This window comes from Mustela nigripes, chromosome 17 (genome assembly GCF_022355385.1).
Source record: "Mustela nigripes isolate SB6536 chromosome 17, MUSNIG.SB6536, whole genome shotgun sequence".
In the NCBI taxonomy this organism is placed as follows: Eukaryota; Metazoa; Chordata; class Mammalia; order Carnivora; family Mustelidae; genus Mustela; species Mustela nigripes.
The window spans coordinates 21,030,396-21,046,289 of NC_081573.1; positions in this window are offsets into that span (position 1 = coordinate 21,030,396).

The following is a 15,894-nucleotide window of genomic DNA, read 5'->3' on the forward strand; positions in this document are numbered from 1 at the left end:
CAGGCAAGTGTCCTGCCCTCCAGAGAAGGCTGATGACATGCCGGCATCCGCCCAGCGGCTCCACCAGGCCATCAGAGGACAGATGGGATCAAGACGTGGGCGTCATTGCTGCAAGTCACATCTAAGCAAAACTCTAGTGGGCACAGTGTCTTCCCATTTTCTGGACAATTCCTCTGCTTTGCCCGAGAAATCTGGTCCATTCAGCTTTCTGCCAAAGGTCAGGGGAGACATCTGATGGCGGACCCTCTCACTTCCATTGCACTGTCCCTTCCTGGGGTGCTTGCACCCTGGAGAGTGACCCTGAGAATGGCCAGAGCTGACACTGTGGGAAGGGACCTGTAGAGGAATTTTAGCCCAAAGTTGCAGTTGTGCAAATCTGAGATTTTAAGTCATGGCCACAGAGACTCCTTGGCAATTTGAAGAAATAATTATGCATGGAGAAGGATGCTCCAAAGAGGGACAGACTGAAGCCAGTCTCCACTCTGTGCTCAATGACCTGAGTGAGCTTGGCACATTTCTTTACTTCCTTGAGCCTCGGTCTCTTTATTTCAGACAGAGATGGAAAAATGTCATGCTTCTTGCAACATTCCTGGCCCCCTGGCTTTTCCTTCAATATCTTCTCTCTTCCCACCAGCCCACCTCCTGTCCTGCAGGCCTGGCTTTCTGAATGTGCCGGGTCCATTGGCACACATCTCGGTCACTCCCTACAGGGTCTGGGCCACCCGAGGAGGCCCCTGACCCTGGCCCGGCCTGGAGACACCTCAGACACTGCCCCCTCTCTTCCTTTCCCGCTCCTCCGGGGATCTTGACCATTTGCTCTCTCCCTTCCCCACCGCCCACAGCACCTGCCTGTCTCCCCACTCCTGGGGCTGGTGCTCATTCTATCACCTTCTCAATCTGCACACAGAACTGCTTGTCTCTTTATAATACCATTCACTTTTGTGGGCTTAATACCTGACCTCTCACTCAATGGCTGTTGGCATATTGAGGATTCCTTGGAAAAATCAGATCCAAGCAGGGGGACCCTCCCTTCAGAAAAAGGCACCATATTTTCCACCATTTTCAGGGGATTCATGGACTCCTGAGAAGGCCACAACATAATAATAGGAGTGATGACATCAAAGATAATGGTAAAAATAAGCCAACACTAATGCCCCAAAGATACTACAACAACAGTGATGGCAGTAATAATAATTAGCTCTTCCTCACGAGGGTGGGAGCACACAGCAGAGAAAGACAGGGCTGTGGCATAGACCGTTGGCTCACATGGGCCCCATGCCCATGTGGCTGATGAGATTTCTTCCCAGGGTCCTTAAAAATAGTTGGTTAATAAGCCATGATTCCAGGCTGTTTTGATTTTCTTCCCTGTCTCCATGAATATTTTCAGGCATATTTCAAGGGAGGCCAGGGGGATCCGGCACAACTTGCTAGTTGCCATTTGAACCTGAGGATATCTCATGGATGCCTTTCTGCTTTTACTCTGATGACAATTCAGAAATAGTTACTGTAATTGCCCCCTCCAACCTCAACACCATCTGACATAATAAGATGGAGACTCAGTGGATATTGTAATTAAGATTTTCAAAAACAGACCTCAGGGAGATGGATGATGGCACTTCTTCTGGGATGTGATCCCAGGGGAGACGGGGAAGGGAAGAATCCATAGGGTGTGTGTTAACAAGGGTTACTTACCACTCAGGCTGCTGGGAGCAAGACTGAACGGCTTGGAATGCCAATCTCATCCCACTCTTCCCCACCAGACCTACTAGATCAGACTGTCTGAGGGGTGCCCAGGAATCTGGGTTTTAACAAAGGCTAAGCTCTGAGAAGCACGAGCCTAAGACACACTATGGCAAGGCACCCCAAAGGGCCAGGAAGCTGGGTAGTGAGCCAGCAGCATCCCTCCCTCCCCTCCCAGCACTTTGAGCCTGCTCTGTGCCAACATCAGGCAGTGCCCAAGGCCAGAGACAGTCTCCAGCAAAGAGACACAGGCACAGATGGGGCGGTGGGGGGTCCATGCAACAGCTAATGTGAGTGGCCTTGGGAACACTGGTGGGGCACTGATCGTATCCCCTTCAGAACTCCTCGTCTACAGCAGCTTCCATGTTTGGGTCCCTCCTTAATTTCAAAGTCTGGATCCATGCACTTGGATGCTCCATCCAGATACCCCCAAACATAGTCAATGTAGCCATCCCACACTCGTCCATCACTCCATGACTATCTCTCAGCCCAGGACCCTGCATATGCCTCCTAAACCCCCAGACCTTCCATCAGACCAGCCATGGAGGGGCGCCCACTTCACCTTCTTAATATCTGGTGGGTCCTCCTCCACATCTCCCTCTTCACCACGACCCTTTATTTTGAGCCTGGGTCACTTCCGCATGGATTTCTCTACTGGTCTCTGTGTGGTCAGTATTTGGCCTATCAACCCGTTTCCTACATAACTGTCACCATGGTGTCTCCTAAGCACAGGTGTGATCATGCAGCTCTTCTGCTGAAATCTCTCCATCGCTCCCCTTGTCCAAGGATGAGGGCGTTATCCTGACCCACCTGGAACACCGTCAATGGCACCCACACCAGTCTCAACAATTCTCAAGAATCAGGCTCCTCAACACCTCGGGTCTTCATGCGTGCTTCCCCTCTGCCTGGCTTACTCTTCTTGTCATTCCCCATGCTCAGTCTCCTCCCTGACATCTTACGTATCTTGTGCTGCATGACTATCCTGGCAGTGTTCAAATTCCTCCTAGGATATTCCAAAGAAATCCATGTAGTCTCCTCTCTTACTATATTTTACACTATAGTGTACTGAGCTGGCTCCCTGTCTGCCTTCCATACTGGATTATAAGCTCCCCAAGGGAATGGACCAGATCCCATTAATTTTCAATGAACAGCACCAAGAACAGTACATAGTGTGTAGTAAGAAAGCAGCAATTCATTGAAATGGATGAATAAATAGATGAGCGAATGAAATGTGGTTCAATAGGTGTTCAACCAAAGTTCGTTTCCTCCTCCTTATGTTTCTCTCCTAGTCTTGCTACGTTAGGCAACTAAACAGGCTATCTTTCTGAAGTCTGATTTGAATACTAGGTCATGCTATACTACACCCTGGTCTGTTGTCACCGGCTCCATCCTGTCCCCTGCTTCCTATCTCAACAGGTCTTTATGGTACAAATTTGCATTTGAATTATTTCAATTTATTTTAAGGTTTATATTTTTCATACTTGTTTGTATAAAATAACTGTCGTTTACTACGATTGATTGTCTATTTTTTAAAATATTTTATTTATTTGACAGAGAGAACATAGTGAGAGAAGGCACACAAGCAAGGGGAGTGGGAGTGGGAGAAGCAGGCTTCCTGCCAAGCAGGGAGCCCGATGCGGGGCTCAATCCCAGCACCCTGGAATCACGACCTGAGCTGAAGGCAGACGTTTAACAACTGAGCACACAAGCGCCCCAGGATTGTCTATGTTTAGATGCTGTCATTTCTCCTTGACTGTGTCCATTCGTCATGACGGTCCTCTCCCAGGATCATGGAACATGTGAACCAGTTGGCCACCTTTGCCCTCCTGACTTCAGGAGACCCATGAAACCATTTTCCTTCTTCTTTAAGGAAGCCATGAAGTCTAGCTTGGTGATGTCTTCAAGAGTAGATGAAAGAAGATGTACACAGGCTTCACATTATAATATATATTACATGACCAGAGCACCTGGGTGGCTTAGTTGGTTAAGCATCTGACCCTTGATTTTGGCTCAGGTCATGATCTCAGAGTTGTGAGATTGAGCCCATATCAGGCTCTGTGCTCAGCGGGGTATCTGCTTGAGCTTCTCTCTCCCCCTCTGCCTCTCCCACTGCACACTTTCTCTAAAATAAATAAATAAGTCTTTAAAAAGTATATATACATGACCAATGGCAAAATTTGCAATGTTTTCCCCCAGGCCAGTATTGGCCTCTTTCTAGTCTAAAAAAAAAGAAAGCATCCTTACAAAGATGCATTTAAATTGATACAGTGAACCCCAAGCTGCCAACTTCCATATTTTCAATGAGTAGCTAGAGTTACATCTGAATTAATGAAAATAATCTATGGAAGACTCTTTTTTTAATATCTAAGTGAAAACATAATGAGGGCTTCTGGTTTCGGTTCTGATATGGAGCTGAAGAACTTGAATGTCATCGTTCTTGTCCCAACAACAATAACAGTTTGGACACACTGGGAATCAACAACTTTTCTGGGATGCATCAGAGAAACACAGTGACAGGGCAAAGCCACTCTCTAACCTAGAGAAACGGGTCCACCCAGAGAGACAGAGCAACAGAAAACTACTAAGTTGAGCTGAAGCCATGGGAATGATAAGCTGGTAGGATCTGTTAAATGATAACTGAAGAATTTCTGGAAGCTGAATCTGGGCTCATGAAAGAATAAAAAACTTCTGGGACCAAAATCTTATAGAGGCCCTCACAGCTTCATGACCTTTACCTCCAGGACCCCAACAGGAGTCTCACAGTGACCAGAGAGGAAGATTTCCTCATAGCTCTGGCAGTGGGAGAGAGAGTGTGCTGATTGAGTATTGCTCCCAAAGCCATCTCCACGCCGAAATCCTACTCTCAAGGGAAGTAGATTTACTAAAGTGAAATTTTGAAATACTACCGCACTCAGGAAGGGCATTCATCCCCACTGTAGGCCCTTCCAGACTTTGTGACATGCATAAAGGGTGATTCAGGATGGGAACATAGTCAACAAGAATAAAACTTCCAGAAAGTTATTTGGGAATGCTACAGAGAAGGCAGTAGCAGGGGCAAGCTATACCAACTGACATATGCTTATGAGGGTCATATCACTAAAAAACACTTAAATACTGGGATTTAATCAGAATATTACAGAACAGTCCTCTCCCCAATCCTGCCCTACAGTAGCCCACTGCCCATATAGCGAGAGTGGATCCCAGCTGAGTGTGTTGCCAGTTGTGGACTCTATCTGAGGAGGTGTTCGTAAGGAAGCCCAAAGTCAAGAGGGGAGATAGAAACACAGACACAAGAAATTTGAAGCTGCTGGTACTTAGACTCAGAATGTAATGTAAATCCACACAGTAAAGGCCTATTTAATTCAATGCCAATTGCCCATCACCTGTTTAATTGTCAAGAAAACATGGCAAGACACACCAAACGGCAAGAGTGAGGAGACAAAACAAGTGTTAGAAACAGACTTAGGAATGACACAGATTTGGGAAATATCAGACAAGGAATTTAAAACAAGTATTAAGCAAGACCCAATTGTGTTTTCAAATGTTTACTACCACACTTAACTTTCTGTTCCTCTACTTTAAGAAAATACCAGAATTAATTCCTTGATGTTTAAATTTAAAATAATTAAAGGAAGCATATGAAAAGGACACACAACTCAAAAAGCATAAAACAAGCAAACAAAAGAGATGGCTGAGGGAGGAACATACCATTGAGCAATTTGGCAATGATGATAAAACAAATGAACTAATCTCCCCTGGAAGGACAATATTATTATTGTTGTTGTTGTTTTTATTTTAGTTTAAAACTTGTAACTACTTAAAAAAAATAAAAGCTTTTAAAGTTGACAAGGAAGAGCTAAAGCTATAAGGATGGTGAAGGAAGGCAGCCTTTCCCATTCCATGTTCCCTCTGAGCATAGACCTGCCTGTCCTTCCACTCAGGGGAGGTGCCCTGACCACTGTGGGGATCATGCTGGCTGTCAGTGCACAAATAAGACATCTGTGCTTTCTGTGAACGCACAGAGGTCTGCTACTTTAGCCTAGAATCACCCCTCTCCCTAGCTGACCCACAGCCTTGCTTTGTGAGCTGTTTGTGAGCTGGCCTGGCACTAAAAGGTCTGTGAATAAGTCCTTTCTATCTTTCAAGGAGTATATCATTCCCATACCCTCTGAAGCATTGCCGACTTCAGCAAATGAAAGTAGGTGTGTGTGGTTTGTGTGTTGTCTACTTAGCACTGCTGCACTTGCATTTCCCAGAACAGCTGGAGTATGGGAAGGAGGGACAAGTCATGATCCGAGGGTAAGGCAGGCAGAGGGGCTATCCTCCGTCCACTCCTTACCCTGTGTCCAGTTCCTCTTCAAACCACACCTCTCAGACCACCTCCACTGCTTGTCTAGAGCCCACAGAGGTAGGTTTCCCCAGAGGGGCTTCTCAGTGAGCTCCCGCTGCAGCTCAGTGCAGTTGCTCATGGCATTCCAATCTTCCTACAAGCTTTAACTTTTCCAGCAACAAGCATCCTTCAGCGTGCCCCTTACCCACCCTTCACTTCCCCAGATCCTCTCTCCCCTTAACAGTTCTCATTCTTACTCTGTTAATGCATGTGGCAGTTCTGCGTTCCTGAGTCCTGACAGACACAGCAGACTTCTGAAGGAGTTTCACATGTCAGCATGTCAGCTTTACTTTTTCCTACCAAACCCAGCAAGAATGGCTGAAAATCTATAGACCCATCTCCTATTGGAACATGAGAATAGAAGAACAAATTAAATTACTAATGAAATAAATTCAGCAGTATCTTTAAAGAATTATAAATTATGACCAAATGAGATTTATTCCAGGAATGCAAAATGGTTTAACATATAAAGATTATATTAACATATTATATGATTAACCATATTAGTTAATTAACCATCTACTAATATGGTTTATTATATCAACATGCAAATGTGATCTTTACATGTTAAACCATGTTGCATTATTTATATCTACTAATAGTTACTATGCATTAATTATATTAACATGTTAATATTAAAATAAAATATTTATATTAATAATATGGTAAATGGTAAAACAATAATATTACCAGTAAAAATAAATACATAATTGTAAAAGGTAAGATTCTAAGATTATCTCCAATAAATTTATATAACCCCTGCCTCCTCACAGTAGGAATTTATATAATCCCTTCCTCCTGGGGAGTGGTGACTTATTCTAACCAACAGAATATGGCAAAGGTAAGGGTTTTGTAGATGCAGTGTTCTTCATGAGTTGATGCTGAGTTATTAAAAGGAAGGGTATCCTGGTGGGCCTGACCTAATCAGGTGAGCGCTTTGACATGTTTAGAGCTGTGACTCTCACCCTCCCCTCAAGTAGATTTCCTTGTGACCCATGGCTCAGTGGAGAGGGCCACATGGCAAAGACCTGCACTCCCTAGGTGCTGAGAGCAGTCACTGGGCTTTATATGGCTCCACCCTTAGAGCCAGCTCTGCCCCTGTATCTCTCTTACTTTTTGCAGCAGAAGGTTAGTATGGAACATGCTTTTCTAGTGGTGATAGAAGAATTTTGCATGAGATGGGATGGCCAACCACATGGGCCCATTTTTAGCTCCTGCTCACATGTAGTCAGCTAACACCCAATTGATGGGAAGAAGTCACAGACCTGTGCCCAGTAACAATAGGCAGCGGAATCGGCTCTTTCTCTCTAGGGGGGATCCCCAGGTCTCATGGGAAAGTGCGTGAAAATAAGGAGGCCTGAAGAACAGGGAGGAATGACTCCTTCTACCACAATAACCTAAATGGTATTTACCAGAATTCAACACTAATTACTGATATTAAGGAGGGAAAATAAAATAAAAATCCAGAGAAGGTCCTTATCAGGCACAGATTTTCTACTATTTTATTTTATTTATTTTGGTGGGGGGTGCAGAGGGAGAGGAAGAGAGAGAATCTGAAGCAGACTCCCTGCTGAGCCCGGAGCCCGACTTGGGGCTCCATCTCACGATCCTGAGAACGTGACCTGAGCCAAAATCAAGAGAGGGTTCCTTAATTGGCTGATTCCCCCAAAGATTTTCTATCTGAAATTAGCATTTAACATTTCTCCAAAAGGTAAAATTCTAGAGAAAAAAAAAAAAGTCCCTAATCAGGTTTTAAGAACTCTGGTGATGTGTAGAGAAATTCTGAGTCTGGGTGTGGGCACATATTTGCTTTTATCTGGAGGACGATGCCTATCTTTCAGCAGATTTTCAAAAGGACAACAACCTTCCCCACATTGAAAAAAAGTTAAGTAATTAAAAACTACAAGACTAGAGGCCTTCTCGTTAAAATCAGGAACAACATCACTAATATTAGCCAGTAAAATAATACATAAGAGAAAAATAAGCAGAGAAACTGAGAAAACAGATAATACTGTAATTATGTGTCAATAATATGGTTCTTCTGCTCATAAAATCCAAGTCTCTTCATTCTCAAATGCAGGAGATTTTAACCCTCAGAACGCATCTCACAAACAATGCATTTATTGGACATGGAAGTGTTTCTTCGATTTTCCTAAAGAATTGACATTTAAAATTTTGATCCAAAAGTGGATGATACCTTAAAATCATATACATACAGTTTGAGATTGATTAAGAAAGTTCAGAAAGGTGGCTAGTTACAAAATCAAAATACAGAAATCATTAGCTATACTGTATGCTGAAAGTAACCAAATAAAAAATCAGCAAAAGCAGAAATCTATTCTCAGTGGCATTAAAATATATAACTAGGAAAAAATGTCATTAACCAGAAATATGAAAAAACCGATATGAATAAAATTTTAATGACACAAAAGATAAAAGTCTCTAAAATAATAAAAAATGTTAAACTTTGATTAGGAATTATATTAGCTTCAGAATATTGTAAAGGTATCAATTCTTCCTATATTTATTCATAGGATTAATAAAGATCCAATAAAGATTCCAGCAGAGGTTTTTTTTTTTAATTATTCATTTATTGATGTGGATAGTGTGTGAGAACTTGAAACATTAATTCTAATGTTAATCTGGGATGGGAAACAGTAGTCAGGAACATTTTGGAAAGAAAGAATGATGAGGAAGAAATTATCCTACCAGATGTTGAAACAAAATGATTTCAAAACACCACCATTATTGGTATAATTGAGGAGAGGCAAAAAAGTAACCCAGAAACTGAACCTGATGTGTTACATGTGACCCATGATACAGCATATTTCCTTGAAGTTAAAATGTAATACTGATTATAAGGCATATACTACTCTATGTACCAGTAACAGAGTAAGTTCCAGATCAAGTCCATCAAGGACACTGTTGTGGCACCAAAGGCTACTTCTACATTCTTGGTGTAAATGTCCACTAGAAAGAAACCCATCATGCAGAACAGGACAACAAAGACTTGTCTGTATCTCAACCTTGGCATTGAGTGGAAGGAAAAAAAGTAAATCTCCCCCGAGAACTGGAATTAGAGGCAGCACCCACCCAGGGCTGAGGTCCTCCGAATTTCAGAGATGTTAACGTAGGGAATATACATTTTGGAAGCAGTGGAGTGTGACAGCCAGAATTCAACACCCATGGCCTAAGTTAAGGATCCTTCAAAAGAAGGTGTTGGAAACACTGTTCACCAGTGTTTCATTTAAAAAAAAAAATTATTTATTTATTTGACAGAGAGAGAGAGAACATGTGCATAAGCAGGGGGAGCAGCAGGCAGAGGGAGAAGCATGGAGCAGAGAGCCTGATGCCGGACTTGATCCCAGGACCTCGGGATCATGACCTGAGCCGAAGGCAGATGCTTAACAACTGAACCACCCAGGCGCCCCTCAGCAGTGTTTCATTAATTGGGAAATTAAATAAATACCAGCTAGACTAAAGGCAAAAGTGAAAACATAAGTTCCTCAAAGAACTAGAAGGAAAACATCAGTCTGCAAGTGGGAACTGCCTTCTCAGCCATAGAAGAACAGACAGGATGGAGAAGCACGGGTCTATTGGACTCAAGCGAAATGTAAAATCTCTATACATCAAGATGAGCTTGAATAAATTAAAATAAGACTGGGGGAAAAATAGTCACAACTTTTATGGCAAAAAAAAAAAAAAAAAAAAAAGGATAGTAACCTTAACACATTCTAACACTTCAATATGTGCAAGAATTTTCTCCTTGGCAATTTTTATACTAGTGAAAAGATTAGAAACAATTAAAAAGGGGGAATGTGAATAAATTATGACTCATCTATACTAGAAAACATGTTTTTGAAGAAAATTTATTGGCACAGGAAAATTCTTTTAAAACCTTAAATGAAATAAAACAGGATATGCATTATATCCAATGTAAACAATGTATTTATATTTCTCTTTTTCTTCCTCGCTGCCTGAATCCATATAGAAAAATCTGAAAAAATGTATGTGAATAGTGGGCATCTCCTGGTAGTGTCACTATGGCCAATCATTTAGACTGTGGTATGGAGATTTTCTCGGGGAGGTAGTGTATTTGTTTTCTGTGGGGGCTGTGGCCAAGTCACCATTGATTGAGTGGCTGAAGTAACATAAATTTATTATTGGACAGTCATGTAGGTGTCACGGGGCCAAAATTAAGGTCTGGGCAAGGATGTGTCCCTTCCAGAGTCTCTTTACCTCTCTGCTCCTAGTGGCCCCAAGGAGTTCCTTGCTTCTCTTGGCTTCTTCCCCTCTTCCAAGCCAGCCCCAGAGGGTCAAGTCTGTGTCACTCAGACGTCTCTTTGACCTGGCCAAGAGCGGCTCTCCACTTTTAGGGACCCTCATGGTTAAATTGGATCCACTGAGATAATCAAGGATAATCTCCCCAGTGTAAGGTAACAGTCCTACTCACGTCTGCAAGTCCCCTTTGCAGGCTCGGCAAGCAAGTCACAGTTTCCAAGGGTTGGGGCATGTGTATCCCTAGGGGTGGGGGGAATTATATGGCCTACAGCCAGTTGGCATTATTTTAAGATTTAAGAAACGTATACATACGCCTTATGTGGGAGGAGGCAAAGAGGCATTTTTATCTTCCTCATCATTACCATCATCTGAACGTTTATCACCTTTATCACAATCACTAATTAAGTCTTTGGAAACAAGCTCCCTTTAGTCCAGGAGTCTGCCGACTCTGGCCCACAGGCCCAGGGCAGCCCACAGCCTGATTGGTAAATAGCGTTTCTTGAAACCCACCTACTTCGTTTGTCATGCATCGTTTATGGCTGTTTCGTGTGTTCAATAGCAAAGCTAAATAATTATGGTAGAGACAGTCAGAGCTGAAAATATTTACTATCTGATTCTTTGCAAAAAAAAGAAAAAAAAATTGCTGACTCTTGCTTTAGATCGTGGCTTCAAAATCTCAAGGTATAACGGAATATAGGGTCAGAAGACCTATTGTCCCTTATAGAACTAGCAGGATCCCCAGGCCCATCTCTCCATCTCACCTTTCCCTGAAAAAACACCGAGACCCGGAGAGGGAAGAGGGCTTCCAGGGATGCCTCCAGGGCTGTAGACTGAACCCGCAGAAGGCAACTGATTGGGGTGGCGGGGGGAGGCAAATAGAAAATACAAAATATTTATGGGGCGCCTGGGTGACTCAGTGGGTTAAGCCTCTGCTTTTGGCTCAGGTGGTGATTTCAGGGTCCTGGGATCAAGTCCCACATTGGGGGTCTCTGCTCAGTGGGGAGCCTGCTTCCCACCCCTTCTCTGCCTGCTGCTCTGCCTACTTGTGATCCCTCTCTGTCAAATAAACAAGTAAAATCTTTTTAAAAAATTTATAAATGTGGTGTCTTTTGTGATGGTTAAGTTTAGTGTCAACTTGACTGGCCATCCTGGGTGTGTCTGTCAGGGTGTTTCTGGATTAGATTAACATCTAAATTAGTAGATGGAGCAAAGATGATCTGGCCCTTCTTAATGTGGGTGGGCCTCCGCCAATCTGTTGAAGGCATGAAGAGAACAAGAAGGGTGGTCCTACCCCAAGCAACGAGGTGGGGGGCTTCTTTCTGCCTGACTGCCTTTTGACTTGCACTGAGACATTAACTCTGCTTGGGTGCATAGCTTGCTAACCATCAGGTGGAAATTTACAGCCTTGGCTCTCCTGGTTCTCGGACCTTTGGACTCAGGCTGTAAGTATACCATCAGCTTTTCTGGTTCTCCAACTTGCCAACTCACCCTGTAGATCTTAGGACCTGCCCACCTCCATAATCAAGTTAATCAGGTCCTTATAATACACTCCTATCATCTGCCTGCCTATCTATTTATGTATCTATTTCTCAGCTATGTATCTATCATCTATGTATTGAGAGTTATACTCAATTGCTTCTGTTTCTGTGAAGAACCCTGCCTAATACACCTGCAGCTATACTAAACTCCCTGTGAATGGTCCTGAGGGAGGGACTTAATGTCCTTATGGACCAGGGATCCTTGCTGAGATCTGCAGCCCGTGTCATTGTACCTGTGATTTCAGAGGGTGGCCATGGGGAGAAGAACCCGGAGAGACGCTCCGGAAGCACAGATGCTTGTAAGGCATATTCTCCGGCCAGACTCTGAGTTTTAACTGGACAAGAACCAGGAGGGTCCAGCTTATCCCCAAGCAGAAAGAACCAGACTGAGAAGGACCTCCATCATGATTTGCCTTCAGTCCCTGCAGTCCTGTTACTTCATCCGTGCTCTCATTGTCCAGGCTATGGCTCTGGGTCCAGAGGGGCTGTCATTCAACAAATATTACAATTTTACTAACAAATTTACACAAGTTATTAAGGAGAATTAAAAAAAAAAACACTGATAAAAATTTTAAAAGGGGGGGGGTGCCTGGGTGGCTCAACCGTTAAGCATCTGCCTTTGGCTCAGGTCATGATCCCAGCGTCCTGGGATCAAACCCCACATTGGGCTCCCTGCTCAGTAGGAAGTCTGCTTCTCCCTCTTCCACTCCCCCTGCTTCTGTTCCTACTCTCACTGTCTTCCTCTCTGTCGAGTAAACATATAAAAAATAATTAGTTAATTAACTAATGATTTGGGACATAGTCACACATAAAAACATACCCATGGTCCGTAGTCCATCACTGCTGATACACTCTAAGTGATGCTATCCCAACCCACTCAGGATTTAGGAAGATAAAATACTCACTAATATAAACACAGCAAGTGTCCTTGTCATTAAATCATCACTCTTTTCCTGATGGGAGTGGGGTTTTCAGTTCGAGAAAGATACGCATGTGCATGCTTTGGGTGCACGAAGATGGACCGTCCCGCATAGAGACCACTTATGCCTGCTTCCTCTGGCAAAGCGAGCTTCTTTCAGAAACGTGATGGCTTCTAGCATGGAGGATGGGCTCAGGCACATCTATGACACTATTTTAAGTGCACAGGGATTCTGGAAAACTTCACATGCATTTTTATAAAAATGAGTAACCCGGATAAAGTAATTTGCCCCAAATTATTCAAGTAGAGACCTGAAATACACACAAGAAATAGAAACTGCCTGGAGGGTCACTTTAAGGCCTTGACTGTCCTCAGCAACCCCCCACCCCCCCCCCACCACATCAGACATATTAAAATGTACACACACCCAACATAATTTATTCATAACGTATTGTAAGCGTTCATTTGCAGTTGCTGGGCTGACATAAAGAATGTGACATTGAGGATACATTTAAATATTTATTGACTTCAATTTTGTGGGGTGTGCAGGTGTGGGCCTATTTGTCCTCGGATCCGTTCCCCACCCCATGCCCTCTGCTGATGCCCATGGCCCACTTTCCCAGGTCCCGCAACCGCTTGGCCAGTGGGAGACCTAGGCGGGAGAGGGGAAGGAGAAATGAGGAGTCTGTCTCCTTTGCTTGGGCGCTGGTTGTGTTTCCTCTGGGACCAGCCCCCACTGGTCCAGCCCACTGTGGGCCCAGCTGCTGCCCAATTGGTTCTGTCTCCTCTGCTGGCTTCTTGGCCTTTCCAACATCTGGGGGAAATGAATCCCCCCACTTTCTGGTTTGCAGATCGAACCCTGGCAAATACATAAGGTCTGGTTGCTGTCCTTGCTCTGTTTTGATACGGGAGAACAGATGTATTCAAATAATGGTATAATTTTGATAACTTAGAACAATTTATAGTCCCTAAATATATACTTTGTAGACCCTATATATAGCTGTGCATATAGCATTAGATTATAAGGGTTCTCTAAATGTCCTTCCTGAGGAAGGATGGCAAATGGATGCTCTCAGGGATGCTATACCCCCCCACTCTTTGGGTTATCTACCCACTCACCTATGTACAGAGTCCCATCTAGTCAACCATCTATCCACTCCTCTATCTACCCACCCCACCACCCAAACACCAACTGACTTCATCCATCCATCCATCTCTCATTTATCCATCCATCCATCCATCCATCCGTCCATCCATCATCCATCCATCCGTCCATCCATCATCCATCCATCATTCATCCGTCCATTCATCCATTCATCCATCCGTCCATCATCCACCCGTCCGTCCATCCATCTATCCATCCGTCCATCCATCCATCCATCCATTTATCCATCATCCACCCGTCCATCCATCCATCCATCCATCCATCCATCATCCATCTGTCCATCCATCCATCATCCATCTGTCCATCCATCCATCATCTATCCATCCATTCATCCATCCATCCATCTGTCCATCATCCATCCATCCATCCATCTATCCTTCCATCCATCCACACTTTTTTCCATCCATCCATCTACCCTTTCTCTATTTATTCACCCCTCATTTATTTATCCATTCATCCATCCTTCTAACCATCCATCAATCTATCCACCCCTCCCTTCTTTCCTTCAATAAACTTGTCTTTCTCATATACCAACTGCCAGGTTGGAATCTGGGGTAAGAGAATACATCAGGCACAGTTCCTGCTCTGCTATGGCCTGTAGTCTAGCAGGAGAGATGGCCAGGTAAAGAGTCAGTTGCTTCAGAAGTGTTCAATAACATAGTAGTAAGTACTCAATAAAATATTTTTTTGCATGAAGAAATGAACAAGTACTGTCATGGAAGCAGCCAAGGGATGTCTTGGGTGTTAAGAGGTAGTAGCTACTTACATGGCTCAGAAGGACATAAAGGACACTGAAGAAGAGACAACTTGAGCTGGTCTGGGAATGATTAGTAGGAGTGAACCAGATCTGGAAATGAAGGGAATAGCAGCTTCTGGAGAAAGGATAGTGTATATGGAAGAAGGATGTGTAAAAGATCACCATCTTTATAATGATTAAAAATCTATAGCATTATGCATGATTTCAAATAATGTGTCTTTATTTGTATGTGTATATTATGGTCTGGTTAGCCATTCATTTACATACAGATGTTTCGGTTATTCCTGGAATGTCACCACTGAAAACATTAACGAATGCCATTATGTTCCTACTCATATCCTCTCGGCACTGACCCCTTCACAATAAATTCCTGAGAGTATGATCGCTAGGTCAAAGACATGGGTCCTTCACAACAGCCACCACAACAACAGAAGTTGATTTCAGTTAGCAAACTCCCCTCCAGAAAGAAATACCAATTTTCATTCCCTGCAACAGTGCATGAGAGTCTCAGTTGTCCCACATCCCAGCTATTTTGCGGTTTTGTCAGACTTTTAACCCTTTCCAATATGATGAGTGAGGAAAGATGAATCATTTTAACCTTTAACAGCACTTTTGATTACTGATGAGGCAAAACACACTGTAACATGTATTGACAATTTGTACAGTGTACATTTTATTTTGTCATTTGCCTCTTTGTGTTTATTTCTCAATTTTTCTACTGAATATTTGCCTTTCCGCTTTTGGTTTATAAACTCTCTCTCTCTCTCTCTCTCTCTTTCTGTGCAAATTAGGGTTCTTGACTATTTTTCTGTACTATGTGTGGCAACTTTATCTTTTGCACAGTTCATGATTGAGTGTCACTTTTAAGCAGTCAGATCCTCATATTTCTACTTCATATAAAGTTTCTGTTTTTCTTAGAAAGCCTAAAAGCGCTGACTCCACCACATTATAGATTAGTCAGTCCTGTTTCAAGGGTTTCTGTTGAAAGAAGTGAATTCAAGATCCTACTTAATCATCAGTTACACCAACACTCCTGGTACATTTTCCACCACTGTTTTTTTTAAATTTTATTTGACAGAGAGAGAGAGAGATCACAAGTAGGCA